Raw genomic sequence first — 9,460 nt, 5'->3', positions numbered from 1 at the left:
AGCAATTAAGCAGCTGATCCCATGAAGACTAAACTCTCAACCAAGGCAGAATGACTGTGCCAAGGTCAAAGCCTTGGCTGGGACGGCATGGGACAAATAGGATGGGATATCTGTGTGTTGATACCCCTCCCTCATCTTGAATTTCTAGCTTCCTCTGAACCATCCAAGCCCACAAATATGGACTATTCCTCCATATTGAGAGCTAACACTCGCCCTCCTTGCTTGAAGATAATGCAGAGCCTCTTTCCTTTGAGATCTCTTGTGTTCCGCATCCTAGGATGTGCCCCATTCCCCTTCTTGCCCCCAGGTATAGGACTGGATGTAAGCTGCGTGGTAACCTAGCCAAAGCTGTGCTGGGCCTTAGAAGAAAAGAAAGGGCTTCACGCCCCGAAGCTGTACACTGGCCAGCAGGTATCAGCAGTGCCCGGGAGTCGGTGCCGGGCTGGATCCTGAGGGTGCTTGATCCCGGGGCCAAAACATAAATGTGGAAAAGGGAGACTTTATTGACTTGAAAACCGTGCTCAGAGATACAGGATTTAACCACTTGGTAAAGCCACCTGGAGATGCATTCATCTCCCATGTTGCATTCATTTCCCTTACTCGCCTTACGCACAGGCGCACCATTTCTCCCCACTAATACTAGCAGCGAATATTTTAGCAGCCGATTGCCACATCATTAGTCTTGGACTGACTTGTTTGGTGTGTGCAACAAGAAATATTTCGCTTTTGGAGGACAAGAAAAATAGGTTTATTTGCGTTCCACTTATTAATTTGTACAGTTATTCAGTGTCTCATGAGTTAATGTTCAAGAAAAAATATTAATTTTTATTAAAATGTTCTATTATTTTATGTTAACGATGACTCATTTATTTCAGCCCTTTGTATTCAGCATGTCTCTATCGAAATAAACCTACGTTTCTATGAAAAATGAAGCTTTTGTTTTTTTGCGGCCCACATACACTTAAACCTTGTTTATTTGGCCCGTGTTAGCCTTTGAGTTTGCTTGGTGTAAACTCATGACTAGAATGGTGCAGTGGGTTAAATGGTTCTCCCCCGCCCTCCTAAAACAGACCTCTACATCTGAATCCCCAGGACCTGTGAATGTGACCTTATTTGAAAAAAAGGGCGGAGGGACAGTCTTTGTAGAAGTAATTTAGTTAAAGACCTCAAAATGAGATCATCCTGGATTATCTGGGTGGGCCATAAATTTAATAACAAATGTCTTTGTAAGAGACACAGAGCAGGATCGCATAGCCTCAGATACTTGGGATGCAGCCATTGGTCTAGCAACCATGCCCTTCGCTACCCCTGTCAGGGGAGATCAGAAACAGCCTGCATTTGCATTATACAGTTCTTTGCAGTTCACAGCACACGTTCTCATTTTGCCCCAGGGCTGTGTTAACTATACCTGAAGACACTTAAACCCTGATGGACATCATGCAAAGTATCCCACTGGCCCACTACATCAGTAACCTTTCCTAGGGATCACTGTCTGAGTTACTGTTTGGGGATCTAGAGTAACAGTGCCCTGGGCCAAAGGGATTACTCAATAATGAACGAGGTGAGCACAGCCCCAGGATCTGCTGGTCCATATGCCCACCCCAAATCTCCTGCCCTGGCAGAGGCTGAGATAGATTCCTGGGGCACAGCTGGGACTCCAGCTTAGGGTGACACCCACAGGGCTAGACACTGCCCTTCAAACACGTGGAATGCACTTCGGCCTCTATGGTTACGAAGTGTTTCAAGCATATTGAGACAGAAACAAGGATTTAGGGTTTTCCTCTAATATCTCCAATTTGTTAGCTTTTGCTGTGATCTGAAATGACTTCAACAGAAAACAAAAGTAGAGAGTAACTTCACTAAATTTAAAACAAATTATTGTAATTCAGAGATTAACCTGCAGATGGTGCCATATTACTGTTGAAATGCCACCATCTTAGTGAGGACCGCCTTGTCCACCCTTTTAAAACTAGCCTGCTTCTTCTGCCAGGGCCTCTCGCAGTAAGCCTTCCCCTGCTCCCCCTCTCCACCCCCCTTCTCAATAGTGTTTAGCATCTTCTAATATAATAATACTTATTGTATGTACTGCTTGTTTTGTCTCCCTTCTCCCCACAAGTAAACCCCATGAGGACAAGGACCTACTGTGTCTGACACATAGTAAGTGTTTAATACATATTTGCTGCATGAATCAGGAGACACATGATATAAAAACAAGAGAAGGTGAGGGGGACCCGTGTTTGGGAAATGGCAGTGGTAAGGGACCACAGGAGATAATGTGAGGTAGCTGTCAAAGAAGTGTACCTAGAACTTGTGACTAACTAGAAGGGGGAGTGGGTGGGATTACGGATGACTAAGAACTAAGGCTTGACAACTGGTGGAAGATGCTATGGCTGAGAGCACTAGACAAGTCTGGTGCACATGCCCAGGTTGCAGATTCGATCCCCGGTGTGGGGCATGCAGGAGGCAGCCGATCAATGATTCTCTCTCATCATTGATGTTTTTCTCTCTCTCTCCCTCTTGCTTCCTCTCTGAACTCTCTCTCTCTCTTTTAAGTTGAAATATATTTAACATCTTGCATTGTCTAAGTTTAAGTTTACAACATGTTGACTTGAGACTATACTGCAATATGATTGCCATGTAGCATTGGCTAGCACCTCTGTCCAGTCACATTATCATTCGCTTTGTGGTGGAAATGAGGGGTCCTTAACCTGGCCCTTCAGGGTAGACTGTGACAGGTTCTTGCAACTCTGAACTTGTTTCAGTTTACCTGTTTTTTAAGAGAGGATCACAGCTTTCACCTGATTCTTAAAGGGGCCTACGTATCAAAAAAGGGAACTCACCCTACACCCTTCATTCCCGGATCTTACCCCAGGGGCTGTCAGCTTTTCCACCATGGAAGCCCCTTTCTTCCTTCCTTTAAGCATGGGGAATAGCACATGCCAGGCCAGCCATAGCAGGCACCCCCCCACATTCCCTCAGGTCTGCAGAATTCGTCGTTGGTAGTTTGTCCATCTTGTGTTTGCTGCTGAAAGCCCTGGCATTCTGAAACCCTCACTGCAGTGTGTCCCTTGTTTATCTGATGGCCCAAACTTCCCCCTCAGTGTCAAAATGCTTTCTTAATTTGGCTCGGGTGTTGTTGTTTTTTTTGTTTTTTTAGAGTCCTTATTATTTATAAATTAATCTTTCTGGTTTTGGTCCTTTTCATTGTTTCTGACATTTGTATTTTGTGGGGATATTTTTATAAGGGGAAATACCTTGAACTTTCTTACAAAAGAGAAAACTCCTTTGTGCTTTTTCTCTCGTCGTCTTCCAGAAGTGGAGGGAATAAGGGTCAGGGGTATTTATTGAGTCTTGGATGCACCAGGAGCTGGGCTTCAATACTTCCTCAGGTGTAATTCCTGCAACACCCTCTCCGGTAGCCAGCTCTATTTGCCGATGTGGAACTTTCCCCTTGAAAATTTTTTATTTATTTATGTTAATAAATCATTTTCAGGGGAGGGTAAGCTCCATTCTTTCCCATCCTCCAACACGAAGAGTCACATACAGACTTGTCACCTGCTCCCCTATCAGGAAGAGAAGCTCTCATTCCACAGTCTGTGTTAAACTTACCCTCCCGCACCCCCCCCCCCCCCCCGCTTTCTTTCTTTCTTTCTTTTTTTTTTTTTTTGAGAGAGAGAGAGAGTAGGGGGCGGGGAAAAAGAGAGACAGAGAGAGAAACATCAATTTGTTGTTCCACTTACTTATGCATTCATTGGTTGCTCCTTGTATGTACCCTGACTGGGGGGATCCAACCTGAAACGTTGGAGTATCAGAATGACACTCCAACCACCTGTTTAGCCAGGACAAACTTCACCCTTTTTCTTTTTCTTCTTTTTTGTTAATCCTCACCTGAGGATATCTTTTCTATTACTTTTCAGAGAGAGTGGAAGGGAAGGAGGATGGGAGGGAGGTAGAGAGAGAGAAAAAGAGAAAGAGAGAGAGCGAGAGAAACACTGATATGAGAGAGACACATCAACTGGTTGCCTCCTACACACGCCCCACTGGGCGCGGGGAGCAAACCTGCAACCCAGGTACATGTCCTTGCCCAGGAATCGAATCCTCGACCCTGGTATCTAGTGGGTAGAGACCAGGAATGCGGCTAGCCATCCTACAGTGCACAGGACAGCCCCACAACCCAGCATTACCCAGTCCAAAATGTCAATAGTGCAGAGATTGATAAACCTTGCTTTAAATGATAATGAAATAATAGATGTGAAACCACTCTACAAATCCAAACTGCTATTTCTATTGTTTTACATATAGATTTCCTGGAATGTTAGCCAATAGGAGGCTCTCAGCTCACATTTATTAGATAGACCAGTGCATGTCAAAAATGCTTCAGCAAACGTTATGCTGAAGTGAAATGTCAGTCACAAAAGACTTCACTTAGCCCTGGCAGGGGTGCACAGTGGTTAGAGCATCGGCCGGTGCACCAAAAGGCCTTGGGTTCAATTCCTGGTCAAGAGCAGGTACCTGGGTTGCAGGCATAATCCCCTATGATCTCCTACCCTGGTTGGGGCCCATGTGGGAGGCAACCAGTTGATGTGTCTCTCTCACATTGATGTTTCTCTCTCTCTCCTTCCCTCCCTCCCTTCCACTCTCTCTAAAGAGCAATGGAAAAAAATGTCCTTGGGTAGTATTAAAAAAAAAAAAAGCGTCACTTATTTGAGGTATCCACAGTAGTCAAACTCATAGAAAAGTAGACTGTGGTTACCAGGAATAGAGTGGGGTGGAGGGGGGGATGTGGGTGTTGTTCAGTGAGTACACAGTTTTAGTTATGCAAGGGGAAAAGTCGTAGAGCTCTGTTCAACAATATATGTTTAGTTAGTACTATACACTTGTACATTTAAAAGTGGTTAGAATGGCAAATTTTATGTTATGTGCTTTTTACCACAATAAAATAAATGCTTTAGCAAGTCCTTAATGCCAGTGATTAGGAGTAGAATTTGAACTCTACCAGGTTTCAGATTTCAGTGGTAGGGACTAGAAAAGGATTCTGTGTCAAATTTTCCTGTGGCAGTGTGTGCACCTGAGTAAAAGCTATTCTTCCATTCTAGCTAATTTTACAGAAATGCAAGAATATGTAAGGCCAGGGGCGGGGGTGATGGCAGGGAAAAGGGGTGAAGAGTCTGCAATAGGACCTCATGCTAGAGACACTGAGTAAGTGCTTGGAAATAAGCCGATGTGTTGAATTAACTCTTGTTTTCATGAGAAATAATCTACTCTAGAAAATAACTAAGAATTTAGAGAACATTCGTAAATATCAATGTTATTAGAATTGGGTGCCTTTAACGGGGGTCTGAATATACCTGTTGACTTTGGCCACAAAGGTTCTAAAATCATGTTTGTTTTACTTTGGATCTATTTACCTAATTTTGATAAGGCTAACCCAAATTAGTGTTATCATGCTGTGCTTCAAAATGCAAATATTTTACTAGCCTCTTTTAAAAGCACAAATATTGTCTTTAGCTTAGGTTTCTGAGGGTAGAAACAGATTATAGGAACGAATCTCATGAAGTTAGGATAATCTCAGCCTTTGTTTGATTTGTCCTTCAGTTGACTAGTGAGGTGGGCCTAGAGAAGGGCTTGTAGGTTTTTGTTTTCTGGAGGTCTCTCTGTCAGACGAAGGCAGGAGAGCTTTCTGGAATCAGCTTATCGCACGGGGCCAGCAGGGACCAGGTCCGGTGCCCGAGAGCTGCGTGGCTTTAGGCAAGGCACTTTCCATTGTGCTTTCTTCTGTAAAATGACAGCCTGGCTGGGACAAGATGACCTTTCAGCTTTCTTTCCAGTTCTATTTGTGGACTATTCTCTTATATAGCCATTTGCTTTTCCAGAGAAAAATAGTGAGAATTTAAAATTTGATACTCAAAGTACATGAAATGCATTAAAATGAAACTATGTAATTTTCATGTGAGTTTGCCTTGGACATTGGGAATTTTTTTTATTTTTAAGACATCGCTAATTCTGAAATGAATAATGTAAGTGATGGTTCCCGACCCCAGGTGCGTCTTACAGCCTTCACGTTCTCTCTGGCTGCCCTCCACGCAGCACCTTCCAAAGGGTCCGCAATAGCACCCACACGCCAGCCCTTGCTTGCTTTCCTTCTATCTAATCTAACTTGTGCTTGCCCTATTCCCCCCCCTCCCCCCAGAAACTCTACTGAGTGTTATTGACTGCTAATGGCCTAGTAAGACACTGTTATCTTTCTTGAATAACTCAAACAATTGCCTCCTTCTGAGACCTGTTTAATGTCATTGTGGAAACCTTGGCTGGTGGCGGGGTTGAGACCTTGAGAGACGTGACTTTTCCAGAGCCCCTCAAATGCCCTGTTGAGCACTCCTTATGTCTTCGAAGACATGTTTTTCCTTTCAAGTTGTTCCCAGTCTAGTGGGAAATAAAGTGCTGTAATTCCAAAAAATTCTCCCGACTTCTCATCCACAAGATTTCAACCGGGAAAGATATGTCAAGCTACACCGTATACGGCCACTATGTGGCAGCACCACATCTTGCCACAGTGAAGTCAGGCAAAACGCAGTGCTGAATTTCCAATTCTTTAGCATGCAGGGCAATTCAAAAGTGAGCGTGTGCAGGAAACAATAATAGCTGGCATTGGCTCTGGCCAAGGGGCTCAGTTGGTCATCCCGATGCATCAAGGTTGTGGGTTCGATCTCTAGTCAGGAGGCATACAACAAGCAACCAATGAATGCATACCGAAATGGGTGGAACAGCTAAAACTGGTTTGGCTCAGTGGATAGAGCGTCAGCCTGTGGACTGAAAGGTTCCAGGTTCGATTCCGGTCAAGGGCATGTACCTTGGTTGCGGGCATGTCCCCAGTGGGGGATGTGCAGGAGGCAGCTGATTGATGTTTCTCTCTCATCAATGTTTCTAGCTCTCTATCCCTCTCTCTTCCTCTCTGTAAAAAATCAATAAAATATATTTTAAAAAAAGAAATGGGTGGAACAACAAATTTCTCTCCCTCTTTCTCTCTTTCCCTCTTTCTCTAAAAATAAATCAATAAATAAATTTTTAAATAATAGCTAGCATTTATATTGATATTATCTTTATTTTACAGACAATGAAACTGAAACAGAAGGATAGAGCAACTTGGCCAAGGTCACACAGCTAGGAACCAGCAGAACCAGGAACCAAACCCGTGCAAGTATCTCTTTAAAGCCCATGCCATGCTACTAAATATGATGTCATTTATGAGAAAAATCTAGAAAATAAAGGGAAAGTTGTAAAATTATGCCAAGGCCAAAACAGCATCTTGATATAGCAAAAACATATGGTTAGCTGAGGCATCAGTAATTAGAGCAAAGCTCTTCTGTCAAGGGTCAGATGGTAAATATTTTAGGGTTTGGTGGCCAGATGGTTTCTGTTGCAACTAGCAACTCTGTCCTTGTAATGTGAGAGCAGCCACAGATAATTCGTAAACAGATGAGTGTGACTGCATTCCAATAACACTATATTTATGAACACTGAATTTGAATTTCACCTAATTTTTACATGTCACAAAGTATTTTTCTTCTTTGGATTCCCCTCCTCCCTCCCAGCCATTTGAAAATGCAAAACCATTCTTAGCTACAGGTTGTACAAAAACATGTGGCGGCTGGATTGGTTACTCCACACCCCCTTCCCCACTCCCCACCATAGTATTGCTGACCCCTGGTATAGAGGGAGGACGAGTAACTGGACTTACCCAATGATGAGTGCTTAGCCTTAGCTAGGTGATAAAAATACAGTGGTCAGCAGACAGAATGAGCTAATGATGAATGAAGCAAGCAAACAAGCCATTACAAGGGTACGAGGTCCTATTAGGACAAGGGGAGGACTCCTAACCCCGACTTGGGAGGGAAGGGAAGGGACTCTAGGAAAGCAGTGCCACGTGGGGACCTGGTAGATCTGGATGGGAGGAACTCATAAAGAAAAGGTGTGGGGGCAGAATATGCCAGGTAGAAGGCATGTGAAATCAGAAGAGTTAGGTTCCAGTCCTGATGCTGCCATTAACTCATTATTGGCTCTCAAGCAAGTCAGCCTACATAAGGACTTCAATTTCACGTACAAAATGTATATAATGTCAATTCTTACCTCACAGGCTATCAGTGACATAACAGAGAAAAGAGTGAGATAACATATTAGTTATAGTTCATTGTCAGTGTTCCCCATTAGTAAATTGAATGAGTTGGTCTAAAGAATCTGCAAGATTCCTTCCAGCTATGACGGTCTATGAATTTTTATTTTTTAGGTAAAGAGAAACACTACTATTGAACAACTCTGGGTGCTGTACTTGTCAATGGTGACCTGCCTCGTGACAACTGAGACTGCCCAAAGTGGAAGAAATACACTGAGTGGCCAAATTATTATGATCTCTGAACACATAATAATCTGGCCACTCAGTGTATATCCTATATAATAAAAGGCTAATAAGCAAATTGTCCCCTTGACCAGGAGTTCGACCAGCAGGCAGGCCAGCCAACTGCCCATGTTCCCTCTCCCTGGCCAGGCTGGCCGGACCCCACCCATGCACAAATTCATGCACCGGGCCTCATACACACACACACACACACACACACACACACACACACACACACACACTGAGTGGCCAGATTATTATGTGTTCAGTGATCATAATAATCTGGCTACTCAGTGTATATTATCCTTTGTATTCAAAGATGACATCAGTGACTATTTCTGGGGAAAGGGGGCTGCAAGACAGACACACACTGTACCCTCACTTCACATGGGAAGAGTACCCTGAATTGGAGCTGTCCTTTGGCTCAAACTCTAACAAACTCACAAATTTTTTCTACAGATTTGGACGGTCTTACCTCGACACTCTTAAAAGAGTTGGGCTTCTTTTAGTCTTTCCAGCAGTAAGTAATTTTAAGAATTGTTGATTTGCTGTTCTTTCGGCTTCTCTTAGCTCTACTCCCACAAAAAACGTAAACTCCATTGAATTTTATAAGTTGCTTCAAACCATTTATGGGAAAGAGGAACCTGAGTTTGTGTGTGGAAGAGAAAGACACTTTCCTCTGCACTCAAGGTCCTTTTGACTTAATAATCAAATCGACATGAGACAGATTAGCAAGAGAAAATAACAAAATTTCATACATATATATGAATGGGAACCCCACATATATGAGAGAGTCAGAGACTGACATGCATGAAAGGTTCAGGGATGAAAGGGAACATGGGTGCATAACAGATCCTGAGGTAGGGATGAGGTGAGGTACCCTGGGGGCTTCAAAAGGCCATTGAAGAATGATAAGGAAAGCAGATGTTTAGTAAACAGAGGTTTGCCCTGCCATATAGGTGGGTCAGAAAGAGATTATCACTGATTAGATAGTTAGGCAGCTAGTTAGATAAGGAAAGAGAAGGACACAAAACTGGCTAAGCCTAAACCTGATTAAGTCTGGAAGTT

Source organism: Eptesicus fuscus, chromosome 9 (genome assembly GCF_027574615.1).
Source record: "Eptesicus fuscus isolate TK198812 chromosome 9, DD_ASM_mEF_20220401, whole genome shotgun sequence".
Classification (NCBI taxonomy): domain Eukaryota; kingdom Metazoa; phylum Chordata; class Mammalia; order Chiroptera; family Vespertilionidae; genus Eptesicus; species Eptesicus fuscus.
This window is presented reverse-complemented; position numbering follows the sequence as displayed.